The sequence below is a fragment of the Quercus lobata genome, chromosome 4, assembly GCF_001633185.2.
Source record: "Quercus lobata isolate SW786 chromosome 4, ValleyOak3.0 Primary Assembly, whole genome shotgun sequence".
NCBI lineage: Eukaryota > Viridiplantae > Streptophyta > Magnoliopsida > Fagales > Fagaceae > Quercus > Quercus lobata.
Window position 1 is genome coordinate 25,693,345 of NC_044907.1, and position 18,048 is coordinate 25,711,392.

The 18,048-nt window shown below is 31.3% G+C and overlaps 1 pseudogene; it reads left to right on the forward strand.

The window, feature by feature from the left end:
- Window positions 1-17,695, forward strand: part of LOC115987269 — a 39,224-nt pseudogene extending 21,529 nt beyond the window's left edge.
- The last annotated feature ends 353 nt before the right edge of the window (window positions 17,696-18,048 follow it).

The window sequence follows — 18,048 nt, forward strand, 5'->3', positions numbered from 1 at the left end:
TACCGCCATACCGGATGGTTCTAAATTGCTTTCATTTATTTTGAACTATTGTTCTTATTTACTTTGAATTATTTTGATATATACTGCTTGGCTGGTTCTACCGCCTTATTATTGTTCTTACATTCAAGTTATTCATTTTCAAGTTATTTACTTTCAACTTACGTACATTATTTCCATTTACAATATTACTGTGCTTCCACTCACACTCTTCAGCAGCGTGTCACCTTCCCCCTTTATGGTATCAGAGCCACTCTTTTCTGGCCGGTGGTAGTGTGGTTGTGTTCTTTGTCTTCTTGTCCGTGTCTACCCGAACGCTTGATATTCCGTTGTTGTGTTCCCTTCTTACCGTCGTTGGCGCCACCCTAGTCGTAAAGTGAATTCCTAGGACCTAGCTGTAAGGCCCGTTTGAGCCAAGAGAGGGCGTGTAGGGCATGAGAGGTATGAGGTTGGTTAGGGTATGTGTTACGAAATGCAACGGTTGTGAGAAAAACATGATAACTGAGTGTTGAACCTAGGTTAGTATGGATAAGTTGTGGAGATCCAACTCCTCTATCAGCTCCAGGACTAGTTGTCCTCCTAATATTGTAAATGAAGAAGATCACACTATTGATGATAATGAGGTGATCCCTGATTTTCGTAAATGGACTATTCCTAAAGTTGATACTAAAACTGTTTATAAAACTAGTTTTGTTGAAAGTACTTTTCATTCTGCTTACAAAGCTAGAACTGTTGAACAAATTTTCTCTATTTCAAAAGTTCATGAAAAATGCTGTTTGTTCACTAAAAAGAATATTAATGACTTCCTTGTTGCTAAAAAATTCAGTTATTTGCATATTGGTATTGTTCAAGTTGCTATTAAACCACTTACCCGAAAGGGTATTAATGCTTCTGTTCTCATGTGTTTAAGAGATGCTAGATTTAAGATTTTTAAAGATAGCATTCTTGCTATAATCACTGCTTCTATGTATGATGGTCCTGTTTATTTTAACTGTTATCCTGATCTTACTCTTGCTTTGGATGATCCTAATATTGTTAAAGCTTTGACATTGAATATTGCTTCATCTGGTTATCACATGGAAGAGGGTAGTAAGCCTTTTGCTCTGATTTATCGCATTTATTATAAATTAATGGGTACTCAAATGAATCCTTATGCTATAATGCCTAGAGAACCTTCAGGTAAAACCATGTTAATCCAATGTTCAACTCCTGATGCTAAAATCCAAGTTCCAAAAATGATTCAATGGCAAGATGTTAAACTTCCTAAGGATTGGTTGTTAGAACAAGAAACTCCTCCTACTAAACCCATTTTTGATGAGCTTGATCTCACCCATATTCAACAATATCTTGATGGTACTGTTAAAATAAGTTTTCAAAACAATCCACCTTTGAGGATCAACGAAGGAAGACATTCCTTTGCTGGATCTGAAAGTATTTCAAAAAGAGATCGCGAGATCAATGAATTTTTGCAAAAGAATTTGGAAACATCCTCTGATTTAAAGCTAAAAGGTATTTCAAGTGATAAATCCCAATTTAGCTCTGTTTACTACTCAACTAAACCTGGAACTTCCACTCCATTTGGTAAAACTGCTAATGAAGATGAGGAAGACACTGTTTCTGTTACTCCATCTGATTTTGATTCTCCTATTGAAACTCCTCCTGTTTACCAAAATCAATTAAGAGTTTTGACCTTTTTAAATGATGATTTTGAAATTGATTGGGATTCTTTGTACAATGAGTTTATGCTTGCATCAAACAAAACTAAGAGAAAATATTTCCAAGATAATTTTGCTCAGTCTGATAAAGACCGTGTTAAGAGAAAATGGTTGGAAATGATGAATCAATTGAAAAAACATATTTTGTTTTTTGATTTTCTTGAAAACCACTATGTTCCAAATAATGAGGTTTCAAAACAACATCTAAATGTGATAAAGAAATCAAATTTTGTTAAGATTGATAAAACTATTATTAGATCTAGTCATCCTCCTCTTGATTCCATTTTAATAACTACCAAGAAAGATGAAGTGACAAAAGAGGAAGTGAAGGCCTCTCCTTTCAAAATTGCTGATGATCAAACTCCTATTGTTAGCCTTATTGAACAAAACAATTTCACTAATCAATCTTTGCATATTATTGGTCAACAACTTGACCGTATTGAAGAAAAATTTGGTGAAAAATCTGTTCCTGTTTCTGAAAAATCTGTTCCTGTTAAAACTGAGAAACCTTTGATTGATTTACCCAGTCAAAGAGAAAAAGTTATGTTTAAAACTTCTCAGTCCAAGACTCTTGAAATTGTTGACAAAATGCTTTCTAATTTAAAGATTAAAACTGAGGGTACTAGCACTTCTACTTCTACAAGTACTCCAATTAATCGAACTATTTCCAAAAAAGAAATTGTTTTTGAAGAAAATACAGATTCTGATACTGTTTCTTCTGTTTCTTCTGCTCCTGCAAAAAGAATCTTTGATGATGATTTCCCAGAAATTAAAAGATTTGTTGGAAACTCCAAACCCATGTCTTTTACAAAAAATTGGTATCCAAAACCTACTCCTCCTGATATGCAGTTTGAAGAGAGATCTTTTCAAACACAATTTTCTGTCTCTGCTGATAAGCTCTATGAATGGAATATTGATGGTTTGTCTGAACAGGAAATCATTAATAAAATGAGTCACATGTCTATGGTTGGTATTGCTTATCAAAACAACCATGATCTTGATCAACCTGAAATTGTTAACTTGCTTCTTACTGGGTTTTCTGGTACTCTTCGTGGATGGTGGGATTCATACATCACTGAAGAATCCAAAGAGTCTATTAAACATGCTGTTAAAAAGAATGAGGAAGGTTTGCCTATTTTTGATGAAAGTATTGGTCGTGGTATTCCTGATGGTGTCAATACCTTGATCTATACTATTCTCAAACATTTTGTTGGTACTCCATCCAATATTTCGTCCCGAGTTTCTGATTATCTGAATAATCTGAGTTGTCCAACTATGTCTGATTACAGATGGTATCAAGATGTTTTTACTTCCAGGGTGATGCTCCGGAAAGATTGCCATAAGCCTTATTGGAAAGAAAAGTTTATTGACGGTCTGCCTCCTATCTTTGCTCATAAGGTAAAACAAGAACTAATGGGTAAAAATGATTCTATTGATTATGATAATTTAACTTATGGTGATATTTTCAGTACTATTAAAAAACTTGGTATTAATATGTGCAATGATGAAAAATTGTTAAAACACCAATTAAAGAATAAAAGAAAAGCTAAATATGAAATGGGAAATTTCTGTGAACAATATGGTTTGCCTCCTATTGCTCCTTCTAAACAAAAAGGTAAAAAACATGATAAAAGCTATAAAAAATACAAGAATAACTTTGTTAAACCCAATGATTTCTATGCTAAAAAGAAAAAGGTTTCTAAAAAACATGTTAAACAGAGACCAAATAAAGGTAAATGTTTTAATTGTGGTAAACCTGGACACTTTAGTAAAGACTGTAAAGAAAAGCCTGGTAAACTGAAAAACAAGTTCAACATGTTAAACATTGATGATAATGCGCAAGAAGATTTATTCAGAATCCTTGAATCAAACAACTCGTCTGATTCTTTGGAAGATGATTTCTCTTCTTCATCTGATTCTTGCTATCACTCTGCTGATGATTCTTCTGATTCTCCTAATATTAAAATTGGTTGTAGAGATTCTTGTTGCAATGTTATTAATGCTCTCACCAAAAGTGAAGAAGATGAAAAATTAATAATTCAACTAATAAACCAAATTCAAAACCCTGAACTCCAGAAAGAATATTTAGATAGGTTTAAGAAAAATTTGATAAGAAATGAAACTGGTAAGAAACCAAAATCTACTATCAGTTTTGAAGAAACTTTGGAAAGATTTAATAAAAAGAAATTTAAAGAATTAACTGTTAATGATCTCCATAATGAAATTCATATTGTTAAACAAGAGATAATTGAATTAAAATATGAATTTAAAAGCATGAAAAATGATAACAATAATCTCAAACAAGAATTGACAATGTTAAAACTTGATAAAGATCTTAAATCCAGTAAGGAACAAAATGAGCACAGTGATGGAGATGAATCCAGTCAACAAGTTCTTCTTTCTGATAAAGGTACTCCTGATACTTTTACTGATCCCCAACTTGCTTTTGTTAATAAATTATTTCCTCCAAAATGGTTTACAAAAGTTAAAATTGTTATTTCTCCTGATTATCATTTCACTGTTATTGCTATGATTGATTCTGGTGCAGATATGAACTGTATCCAAGAAGGATTAATCCCCTCAAAATATTTTGAGAAATCTACTGAAAGATTGGTTTCTGCTAATGGTTCTCAAATGAAAATTAAGTATGAATTGAATAATGCTCAGGTGTGCCATGATAATGTTTGTTTCAAGATTCCTTCTGTTCTTGTCAAAAATATGACTGATAAAGTGATTCTTGGTCTGCCATTTATTAACACTTTGTATCCCTTTCTTGTTGAACATGATGGAATTACTACTAATCCATTTGGACAGAAAGTAAAATTCAAATTTGCTTCAAAGTTTGAAATTGATATTGATAATCTGTCTTATAAGAAAGACTCTCCCATGAATGAACTTGTTCAAGAACTAATAATGAATTCTGATGATTTTAGAGGTAATTCTCATAACACCAAAATGCTAAAAACTATCCATTATCCTAATGATATTAATGCTTCTTTGCAGAAATCGGACGATGATGCGTGGATAAATACCACTAATAAGTGGGATAATAATAATATTCATATTTATACCACTAGTAAGTGGATTATTATGGAAAAGAAAAACAAGGGAAAAGCTCCTATACAGAACTATTCCCAAAACAAAGGCTTCCCAGCGGGACGTCCTTTTCAAATGCATGAAGGCGCATCTTCTGGTGTAAAACCCAGTGGATCAACATCCCTTCAAGGAGATGTCCCAGCAGAGGTGACATACTCTAATGGTGATATATTAACTGCTTTACAGGAAGTTTTGTCAAAAAATCTACAATTCCACAATGGAAACTATTCAGAATTACCAGATTCTATTAAATTCATTCTTGATAACCTTCAGTTTGCTTTTATCAAAAACCACAGTAATGTTTTCCAAAAAACCCTTAGAGCCCTCGAAATCCACCTTGTTAACCTTACTGCTCAAAATGAGATTTACATGAGCCATTATGGTAACCTTATTCCAAATAATGACCTTGCTTCAAATATTGACTTTGATCCAGATAATAACCCTGTTTCAAAAACTGGGGCTCTTGTGAGCCGTCTCAAAACCTACATTAGTCAACTCTTTGGCAAAGAGGAAATCCATTCGATGGATAAAACGATTATAATGGGCACTGATTATGCTAGATTGAGTCTTAAGACCCAATCCATGCTAAGAAATGCTGTTGCCAACTTGCCTTCAGATTTACAATCTCGTATTCTGGATAGCAAGGTTATGTCTAGATCTTTTGACCTATGGTCCAAATATTTCAGAAAACTTGTTACTGCTACTATTCCTGACCCTAATGAGATAGACGAAGGTGATAATGTCTTTATTCAACTTGAATGGGAAGATCACTTTGGGAGCAGTCTCAGAGTGTATGAAAAGAAAAATCCATTTCCCGGTCTCCTTATTAATTTCAGTGATGGTTCATATTTCACTGATGATGATTCAGATGATAATGATGATGATGATCCTAATTCTAGCTGGCTTTCCCAAATGTTTGAATATGGCTTTGTTAGATTTGTAAAGTTAACAAGTCATAAACAAGCCAGCCAACTTCCACAGATCATTCAGGATGCTATTAAAGGGTTTGAAAACTCTTCCACTAGACCTTTTGTTACCATTAGATGCTGGAGCACTCTACCAAAATGGGAGAGAAATAACTGGATGAATGTTAACCCTTCAAAGCATCTTATTCTCATCAATGGCTATACTCACCAAGGACCTTGGTTCGAAGGAAATTCTCAATTGTCCTTTGAAGATCCTTCTGGTCTTGCAAAATGGTGGAGGAATTATTTTAATAATCAAATTCGCGAAGTTGCTCATGATCTATGGAAAAATTATCATTTCATAGGAAGCACAGGTAGAATTGCTGTTTTTGGTCCCAAACCCTACGCTGATGCCTTTGTTCACCTACAAACAAAAGATCATCCTAATCTAAACAGTCTCCTTATCCCAGGAAAAACCCCAAAGTTTGAGCCAATTTTATATTGTGGATTCTGTAATAAGTATGCTATTTACCATGAGCATGTATGTGATTCTCCACAAGGTCCTTTTGATCCTTTTGATGGTTATCCCTCTGATGCTCCCTCTACTGATTGATGAGGTCACTACTATTTCAAGACTGGTGTTATTTTATTTGTCTGGCTTGCACAACAGCCAAGATAAAATATTGCTCTTCACAAATATGTTGCGGAAAATCCGGTACTGGTTCATAATACTCCGGATTTTGCGGAAGATTTTGATTCTCTTATTTGTCTAGCCTGCACAATGGCCAATGCTCCAATATTTACTACTGTTAGAAGCTGGTTTTCCACTATTATGATGCTTCCAAAGGATGTTCAAGTGAAGACAACAAAATGCATGACTATTGGCCTTTTTCTTATTGGCTTCTTTTGTCCCTAAAGGACACCAATGATGAAGTCTTGTTCCTACACTTATAGGGCACTACGGAGGATTCCCAAAATCCTACAAAATTCCTCACAAGATTGAGTCAAAAAAGAGGAGATATTCCAAATTTTACTATTCATCTGTCACTATTCACCTGTCACTATTCATCTGTCACTATTCACTGGTACTGTTCATCCGTTACTATTCATGACACTGTTCACTCCGAATTTTGCCTATTTAAGGGGGGTTGTCCCTTATGTTAGGGGGCTTTTCTCAAGTCAAGTTCTACTTCTGATTTCTCTTCCCTTAGAACTAGCCTTCTTAGAGAGAGAACCCACTTGCTTCCACTACTACTATTGTTCTACTACTACCTTGTTCACCTTTGTTCACTACAAGCCTTGTAATCCTACAAACCTTGTAACTAGGACTAGTTCAAGCTTTGTAACTGTTAATCTGTAACTGTTGAGGTCTTGTATTCACTACTACTACTGTAAGTGTTTATCCTACTTTCAATAAGAAGTATTTTCAGTTCTATGTTCATTACTTTACTTATTGCTACCACCACCTTGGACGGATTACCGCCATACCGGATGGTTCTAAATTGCTTTCATTTATTTTGAACTATTGTTCTTATTTACTTTGAATTATTTTGATATATACTGCTTGGCTGGTTCTACCGCCTTATTATTGTTCTTACATTCAAGTTATTTACTTTCAACTTACGTACATTATTTCCATTTACAATATTACTGTGCTTCCACTCACACTCTTCAGCAGCGTGTCACCTTCTCCCTTTATGGTATATTATATATATATATATTACCAAGGTCAAAATAGCGAAATAATAAAATTTTTCTAGTTTTATAAGGCGCGTAACTTCGGATTTTTATGTGAATTTCAAATTAGTTTCTACATTTCCAATTGAATAAATAACTTCTTAGATTATTATATATGTTTGTGAACAAAGTAGAATCTTTCACTAAATTTTTTATCAAATCATAATGGAATGAATCTATATTATATGACAATTTTTTGTTTTTTCAGCTGTCATTCATCCATTTGCAGAGCACATAGCATATTTCGCGTTGTTTCCATACCAATGTTAACAGCAATACTTACTGATACTGCCTCTATTGCATCTATTGCTGGCTACCTTACATATATTGATTTTATGAACAATATGGGTCACTGCATCATGAGCTCATTCCAAAGTGGCTCTTTTCCATCTTTCCTCCCACTGAAGTACCTCATGTACACCCCCACGTAAGTCTCTCAAGCCCTTTCTTTCACCTTATTTTCTATTGCTCTGTCCCATATTGTGGTTCTATTTGAAAAATTTCAACTTTTAAGTTAATATATTTAATGTGATGCAGTTAATTAGTAAAAATGGTAGATTATGAAATTTATTTATTCACTTTTCAATTAGGACTACATTTTGTAACATCTTAAAAAAAAAAAAAAAAAAAAAAAAAACCAACAATTTAGAATGGGAGAGTGTTTGATCTAGCAAAAAAGATTATTGTGTGATATCCAACTGTATCTAACACAAATACATTTCAAGTTGATTAATTTCATGCCTATAATAATATGTTTAGATGAAATTAATATATATATATAGAGAGAGAGAGAGAGAGAGAGAGAGAGAGAGAGATAGATAGATAGAGAGAGAGATCTACTCCTAATTCTATTTGTCCATTATTATTCTATATACAATATCCTACATCATTATATGTTCATTCTTTTCTTTTTTTTTCTTTTTTTTTTGGAAAGCTATGTTCATTCTTTTTAGTACAATTTCAACAATAATTTTTTTTATTAACAATTTAATGAGTTGAAAATTTTAATGCTAATGAGTGCTCTTAAGGCATTGATAAAGAATTCAATTAAAGAAAGTTTTTATGGGAAAAGAAAAAAAAGAAATTAATATTTTGACAGTTTTTTTCATTTTCCATAAAAGTTATGTTAAAATTTTTCTAAAATGGATTATTAACAAGTGTCCTAAGGGCATTCATTAGCATAACTTTTAACGTTAGAACACTTTAATTTTTAATTTAGAAGAAATTATATTTTATCAGATATTAAAAAAATAAATAAAAAGAAGAAGAAAATAATCTATTAAATGACTGTCCATGAATGATCTTCTGCAACACCATTCGGAAAGCTCGAAATATCTGTGGCAATGTGGCATGCATTTTGATGGCAGTACACATTTGTCAACAACAGCTTTTACGCCTTCAACCTAACATTTTGGGGTTTGGTGCATGCACATCCACGTACTATTTATTATTATTATTACTACTACTATTATTATTATTATTATAAAAGGTTTTACTAAAGATATAAATTAGTAAACTGTTTTTAGAAAAAAAATTTATGTAAAGATGAAAAATTTACTAACTTTTTTGATAATTTTTTTAATTTTTCATAAATATATATTTTTTAAATAAATGATGAATGTATGATTTTTTTTTTATAAACATTAATGTATGATCTAGACATATATTAACCGGAAATATATATAAATAATATATATAAACTTGTCCAGCCTAGCTCAATGATTGGGTTGGGAAATTGCACAACCGTTCCTGTTCAATTGTTAATGGATGTCATACTGTCATGTCATTTTCCTCTAACACAACAAAATATGCTAAATTCACTGTCATGCTCATGATATATGTTTTGGTCAGAGTTCGGTCCACTCCCTAATTAAGAATAGTTTTGTCTTTTCCGATGAATAGGAATATGATTGAATTAACCTTAAAAATAAAAAACAATAAAAAAGAAGAAGATTGAATTAACATTTGGTCCTTTTTTTTTTTCTTTTTTTTTTGGTTGGCATTTGGTCCTTTATTTTAATCCCCATGTTAAAAATATGTCATTTTCATACCTCTTTTTTTGTCCTCATATTTTTTAGACTGTTTTCAAATTATTCCTTTCATTCATTTATGTGAGTGATGCATGTGTCCCTTCAATATTAATATAAACTAGAACCTACCGGTGTGATAACTGACAATTGATCTAATTAAAAAGATGACATTGATAGAATATAGTTAAATAATTAAATTTATTTTTTTCAGACATAGTAAAAGGGATTAGAATTTTTTATCTGATCCGACCTAACTCGAAAAATATCAGACCTAAACTCAATTTTTTGACCTGAAGCAAAAACGGGTTGACTCGTGACTCAACCCATATTTTTTGCAGGTCAACCAAACCCAACCCGTGACCTAAACCATATTTTAAAACTTTTTTTTTGGTAAAAAAAATAAAATTAAGACAATATTGGTTTAATTGTTTATTATGAGTTTTAAGGAAACAATTGAGATATTTACATAACTGTATGCAAATGAATTGAAAGATGAATGATTGAACATTCTATAATGAGTAAAAATTTTTAGATATTAAATAGTAAAGTACATGCCAAAATAATCTGGTCACAATAGAGTTAAAAATATGGATTTAAAATTGTAAACATGTGTGAGAAACATTCATAAGTGTGAAAATAGTAAAGCCAAAATATCAAATTCGCATAAATTATGAATGCTTAGAGCTATTTTTTAACAATTTATGTCCAAAATAAACGGCTTTTCAAAATAAATTATGATATTTCTTAAAGTGTGTGTTGCTTAACAATGATATAATATTCAAAAAAGAGACCATGTATAAATAAGTAAACAATCAAACTTTAATATATATTCTCAAATTGACATAGAGTGCCAACCACAAGTGATAATAGATTATAAAATTAATTTTCAAGATTGTAAATTTCTTATATGTTTTTATTCTTTGTCAAATGAATTATCTAATAAGTCATTTGTAATTTTGCTTTTATATTTTGGGATGTTGATATTGTGTAGAAATAAAACTTGTGTGTTTGTTTTACTTATCTTTATGTTATTTTGTTTTAGTTAGCAATGTTAGGATTTGTATAATTTTAAAATTATTGAATAAATATTAATAAGTTTAACTGAGTTCACTCTTGATATAAGTGGTAAATTCAAAGTAATGCATTTTACATCAAGTAATTTGTTGCATAACTTTCCAAATGATACGGGTCAACCTGACCTGACCCACAACCCGATTGACCCGAACCTGTTTTTAACCTGCTAAAAATGACCCATTTTTTACCCACAACCCAATTAACCTGACTCGAACTTAACCCGACCCGCCTATTTGCCATGTCTAATTTTTTTAATAGTTTAAGTTTTTTGAAAAATTGGTAATTTAACATGGTATTATATTAAGGAAAATGTTAACGAACACCACTTTAAAGTACTCGTCAAGGATAATTTATTGCGGGGTCTAATAAAAAATTGGTATAAATTGATGAGGGGACTAAAAATATTACTAAAATGACAAGTGAAACTCAAAAAATTAGCTTTTCTGGCTCTATACCTTATAAAGTTGGTCAAAAATCTGACATAAAAGAATATTTTTTGAGAGAATTTCAACTTATGGCATCCACTCCTGATGATAACTATTTATCATTAGACGAAGACACCAATCGATTTTTAGTATAGGCGGGAATTAAACTTTAGATCTCTTATTCAATTATCAGAGATTTTACTAATTAAGTTAACTAGAATCTACTGACATAAAAGAATATGATTTGAGATAAAGTTGTTTGTTAACGGACACCTTACCGTGCCCGTTAATACTACCCTATTATTAAAAGGGAGTTTAAAGCCCACACGTAAAGGGAAGTATTAGAATTATGGTTAAATGATTAAATTCATTATTTTCTAATAGTTTAAACTTTGGACGAATCCATAATTTAGCGTTATATCAATCTAACTCTAACGGTAGCTCCTACAGTAGAAGAACCAAAAAAAAAAAAAAACTCTCAATCTCGTATCCTCTCACTCCCACTGCATCACTCTCAAGCACCCTCTAGCTCTCTAGTCTCTAGATTGTCAGTGATTGGGGCTTAAGAGTGGTGCTGGTGTAAGCTTGGGAAATTATGCATATGGCAACAGAGTATGGGTTATGATGTGAATGAATTCAATTGTGGACGTATGGGTTGGTTGATTGGGTGGGTTTAGGATTTTAGGGTGGCATGGTGTGTATTTGCGTGGCCATGCTCTCATTGTCAATTGCTGGCAATGATAGCTAGGCGTGTTGACCTTGGGTTGATTTGTAGAGATTTGGAGATCATGGGGTTTAGCTTCATAAAAAGCTTGTTTATATTTGTTTATTTACTAAACAAACTAAACTAGATCTCAAGCTTAAAACATGACTAATACATAAGTCAAACTCAAAAATAATAATGTGGTTTTTAATAAGCTTGTCATTAGGAAACTCAATTCAATTATATATAATACTATATGTCTATATGTATTGGGTAGAGATTTGGTATTGGATTGTGAGTTAATAAATTATTTAATTATAATATATAATTTTTAAAAAATTTATTGATAATGTGAACCATCCATTTTGTTGTCAAAATTATATATAATTTTAGCCAATACATGAATGGTAAATCAAATTTTTATAAGTTTGTAAATGAAATATTTCTATCCAATTAACTTAAATAATAAATTTTCAACTATAATTTATTTATTTATTTAAAGTAAAAAATAATTTATTAATCAAATATAATTTATTAGCATAAATTTGTGAATAAGTGAATCTTTTATTCGTGATATTATTATATATGGAAGAATAAAAAGTTAATCAAATAGTTTATGGACAAGCTAGAATTTGTTTGATAAGAAAATAAATTAAGTTTGAATATCTAATATAGTTTGTTGATGATCTTGAATTTGATTCATGTTTAATATAAAATTAAATGAATAGTCATGAACTTTCAATATTCAATTTGATTTGGCTCGTTTATGTTCATGGATTTTGTAAAGAATGAGTGTTCAACCATCATCATCATTCTTAATAATAATAATAATAATAATAATAATAATAATAATATTGATAATGATAATAATAATAATATTATTATTATTATCTGTAATGGTTTTGGTTTTGGCACAACAGGTTTCACTCTCTGCATCATACACAATTTCGTACCAATTATTCATTGTTCATGCCACTCTATGACTTTGTATATAGTACCATGGACAAGTCTACAGACGAACTATATGAAATTTCACTCAAAAGGGAAGCAGAATTACCAGATGTAGTGCACCTAACTCATCTAACTACGCCCGAGTCCATCTATCATCTCAGACTTGGTTTTGCCTCTCTGGCCTCCAAACCCTACACATCAAAATGGTACTTCTCATTAATTTGGCCTATGACATTGTGGTCTATGATGTTAAATTGGTTATATGGCCGTACTTTCATTGTTGAGAGATACCGTTTTAATAAACTCAGATTACAAAGTTGGGTCATACCAAAATACAGAATACAAGTAAGAAATGATTTTTCTATGTTATTAACTGTTTACTTATATTTGTTACTTTCTTTCAATCATCTGTGATTTATATTTCTCAATACTTTTGCGTGCAGTACTTTTTGCAATGGCAAAATGAGACTATAAATAACTTAATTGAGGGAGCCATATTGGAAGCAGAAGAAAGAGGTGCTAAAGTATTAAGCTTAGGTCTCTTGAATCAAGTAAGTTTTAGTTCTTTCTTGAAATTTTTTTTTTCTATAATTTAGTTTCTAACTCTAGGTGATATATTCATCAAGATTTTCAACTAAAATTCCCCTTCCTTTATTTTCTTTGTTATTTAATTTCTCCAACTTTGCTGTCACACTAACAATTCAGATAGTCAATGTACTTTCCCATGCACCCATAGATTTTTTATATATATTTTTTTTATTTATAGAATCCCTATAAATTTCAAGAATGATGTTAGAGATAATTATAAATTTTAGTATATAAACCTTATAAACTGATATGTTACCAATTACAAAAAGGAAGAAGAAGAAGTAATTTATACTTTATTTATTATGTTATTGAAATGATACCAATCATATTATTATTATGTCAGTTTATAAATATTTTGTAGTAAAATTGATAGTATAACTTTATGTTATTTTTACTTTTTGCTTAATATAATTAAGTTGGGTTGGGGATTTGAGCCCAAATTTTCCTATTGAAATAATCGGATCTAATAATGTTGTTGAGTTATAAGACTTTTGACAAGTACAAACTTTAGCATTCTCTAGAATTTAATGGCCTTCACATGAAAACCTTCAAATTTATTTTATTTTATTTTTTATAACTTTAGTCTATAGGATACATATCATTATTATTAAGAAACCATTTCCATATGAGTACATATCTGCATATTCCATTTTTTTTTTTTTTTTCTTTTGGTCTTTCAAACTTCATAGCTCATATTATCATCATACTTTATCATTGGATGCAGGAAGAGGAGCTTAATAGATATGGTGCACTTTATGTTGAGAGGTACCCTAAGCTAAATGTGAAGGTCGTAGATGGGAGTAGTCTGGCAGTTGCTGTTCTGCTAAACAGCATTCCCAGAGGAACAACCCAAGTGGTTCTTAGAGGCAAACTCACCAAGGTTGCTTATGCCTTGGCCTTTAACTTATGCCGAAGGGGTACCACGGTACGTTTATTTTGTTCAAGCCAACACAAAAAGAAGGCCAAATTAACTCGATTTTGGGTCACACACTTTCAAACTTTGTAAGCATGGTGCTATTCAATGTTCTGTACTTTTGCTGCACTTTGCACAATCGAATTAATTGATTCACAACTTGAACATTATGAAAGTCTTCTTGGACTTTTTTGTCTCACTTTATGCTTCACAAAATACAAAAAAGTGGAATAGAAGATTTTTATTCTTCTACACGTAATTTTTATTCTTCTACACGTACGTATATGTGGTAATCAATTTAAATGACTTTGGTTTGGCCTATAATCTGGTAAGAGAAAATTTCTTTATCTTCTCTTAGAATAGACCCCCCCAAAAAAAAAAAAAATGCATGAGCACGATCACATTATGCGTTGGCCTTTACCCTATGCCAAAGGGGGATCAAGGTACGTTTATTTTGTTCAAGCAAAATCGACGTTGGGCCACACAGGCAAAGTCTGGCTTAGGATATTATTAAAATTATTATTATTATTTTTTTTTTCATGTTACAGCCCAATGGGCTTGTATATATGCTAACAGTTTCATACTTTTTTTTTGGGGGGGTGGGGGGGGGAAAAACACTTTCATACTTTGCAAGCATGCAATATGGTATTCAATGTTATGTACTTTTTCCGGGGAAAAAGAAATTTAGTGCACTTTTCACTGGCAAATTGATTGATACATAAAGTGAACATTATGAAAGTCTTCTCAGAACATAGAAGTTTTACTTAATACAAAATTTATGTCCCACTTTGCTTCACGAAATATTCAAAGTTTTTTTATTTTTTATTTTTTTTAGAGTTTCAACTTATGATATCTACTCCTGATAATAGTTTTTTATTATTAGACTAAGACACCAATCAGTTTTTGGTATAGGTGGAGATTGAACCCCATATTTTTTATTTAACCATTAAAGACTTTACCAATTGAGCTAATTAGAACCCACATAGAATATACAAAGTTGGGATAAAAAATTTGTATTTTTATTTACGTATATGTAGCAATCATTTTGAATAACTTCAGTTTGACTTAATATGGTAAAAAAAAAATTTCTTTACCTTCTCCTTAAATAGGAAAAAAAAAATGCATGGGCACATACATGATAAGACATGAAACACAATGATAGGATATTTTTTGCAAAATTAAGATGTGACATTGTGGGTATATGACAATTAATTAGTTAATTATATTAATCTTTAGTTAAAATTTATTTTTAGACACATTTATGAATGTTTTAAGTTTCCAAAATATATAAAAATGATCAATATCTTTGAAAATATATTGGAAATCAAATGATTTTTTTCCAAATAGAAAAACGTTTTCTTTTTTCCTCCCAACAGATTGAGGACATGTCCCATGGAATGTCCCAAGCATGTATGTGTGTGACTTTTGGGGTGTTCATGCTTATATTTTTTTATTTACTTACAATACTTGGGGGAGAGGAATTCAAATTTAGGTTTTATAATTTCCTTATTAGGATAATTAGGTAATTCTATTGAACTACAAGACTGTTTAGGAAATGTATTTGTGCTTCTTAATTAGTAAAACATTGGAGAGAACGAGTTCTTTTCTTTTTTTACATTCATTTGTTGCAAATAAAAAAAAAAATCATAACAAGGTTCTAATTCCTTTTTAATCTAACATAATTTAGGTGCTTACAATACGAGAGGATGAGTTTTTGAAGCTAAACAAATCATTCAACACCAATTCTGAAAGTAATTTGATATTTTCAGTAAGTTATTCTCAAAAGGTAAGTCTATGAAATTTTTACTGTTTTAGTTCAATTATATTCATATTGTGTTATTAAAGAATATATAGCAACTTTGAACCTTAGAACAGTAAAATCATTATGAATTTTTGTAGATTTGGTTAGTGGGAGATGGATTGGATGAGGAAGAACAGTTAAAGGCGCCCAAAGGAACATTGTTTATTCCCTTCTCACAATTCCCACCAAAGAAATTGCGCAAAGACTGTTACTACCATAGCCCTCCAGCAATGGTGACTCCAAGGTCTCTCGAGAATATGCACTCTTGTGAGGTTAGTAGAGAATCCTTCCAAGGACTCTTCATTGATGCCATTACATGAATATAGAGAAGTTAGAACAAATAAAGTGGCATGCATGTCATGTATTGTGGAAAGTGGAAAATATAATTACGTTTGAACTAGTTTCAATATTAACATCATGAAGCATGCAAACTAACGATCAAATAGTAGTTACGGATAGAGGAGTAATTCTTATGTACTCTCGTAGTACGGTGAATGATCCACTCATTAAATTTATGGTGGAGTCCACCATAAATGTGAGAGGAAGAAACACTATTTTACTATACTCTGAGAGTATCTAACTTTTACAAGTCGGTCAACTTGTAAAACTGTTACAAGTACTATTATTGCATTAAACAAGTTAGTTTGTGCATATTTTTTAAATTGTAAAATTTGCAATAATTTTAGAATTTTCCAATACCACTATTGCTCAAGAGAAACCTCTTCAATTCACTTGTATTATAATAAATCGTATATGATATATTTCATGTCTAACAGATCTAACTAAGAGCCTCTCCGTTTCACGTTAATGAAGTGTATTTCGTGATTAAAAGTTTATTTGTTAGATTTGACAGTGTATAGAGTACCATATTAATGATATAGCACCTAAATACACTTTTAGATTTGTAATATTTAATATGAATAATAAAATATATCAATTTTAAATGGAAAAAATCCTGATACCTAAATTTATAGAAAACAAAGGCTTCTTTGTCGGTATTGAAAAGACTTCTTCAAATGAAACCTTTGAGACCATTTAACTTCTTCCATTGGGTGGTAATGCTGGAGGAAAAAATTAGTATTTGTAAGCATAATTAAGCTAATCTAGACATGAATAAACCAAAGTTTTTACATCTACAAAACATACATATATGTGTCCTTCGGGTAATTCTTAGCTATTCCCAAAGTACGGAGAATGGTGCTCTTTCCTCTTCAACTTAATTTTGGATTTATCACTACTTTATCTAAAATGGTAGAGAAACTTTAATTTTGGGTAGTCTAGTAATAATTGAACATGTTTCTTTCAATGCAAATGCAAAGCATGCACACTTTTTTTTTTTCTTCTTCGTTTACAAGAGTTTGTGTTTTGAATATGTGGCAGAATTGGTTTCCAAGAAGAGTGATGAATGCTTGGCGTATAGCTGGGATTGTGCATGCTTTGGAAGGATGGAATGAACACGAGTGCGGTAACACAATGACCAACATTGAGAAAGTTTGGCAAGCAAGTCTTCAACATGGATTTCAGCCTTTGCTGCTTCCAACTGAATCAAAATGCTAATAGCTTACTATAAGATATGAAAATGTACCTGCCTGAGCTATTAGCCTATTACATCAAATTAATGCTTGATGGGTTTGATTTTGGTGAATAGACTATATTAATACTTGGGTGCTATTAACGGGTGCTGTAGAGCACCCGTTAATGTGATAAATTTTAAAATAAATTTTTCACCTTCTTTTAGGGATGTGGAAAAAAATTGAATATGTATTAAATGTGTGTCAGTTTAGATGGAGAAAATCAAATCATTTTGAAAGTTCAAATAGTGTGTAAAACACCCTTGAACGTTTAGACCCCTAATAACAAAATAACCAATTCAAGTTTTATGTCAAACAACTAGTGTGCGGAAAATGAACAAAATCTATAAAACAGAATTGGTAAACAATCTAAGCCAATTTAAAATCACAACCCACAACAGATAATAAAAGGCAAAGATAAAAGGGAAGGAAGATGCAAACACTAGGACAACACACGATGTGTTATCGAAGAGGAAACCGAAGTCCTCAGCGTAAAACCTCCCCGCCGCCTTCCAAGCAGTAAGTAATCCACTAGAAAATAT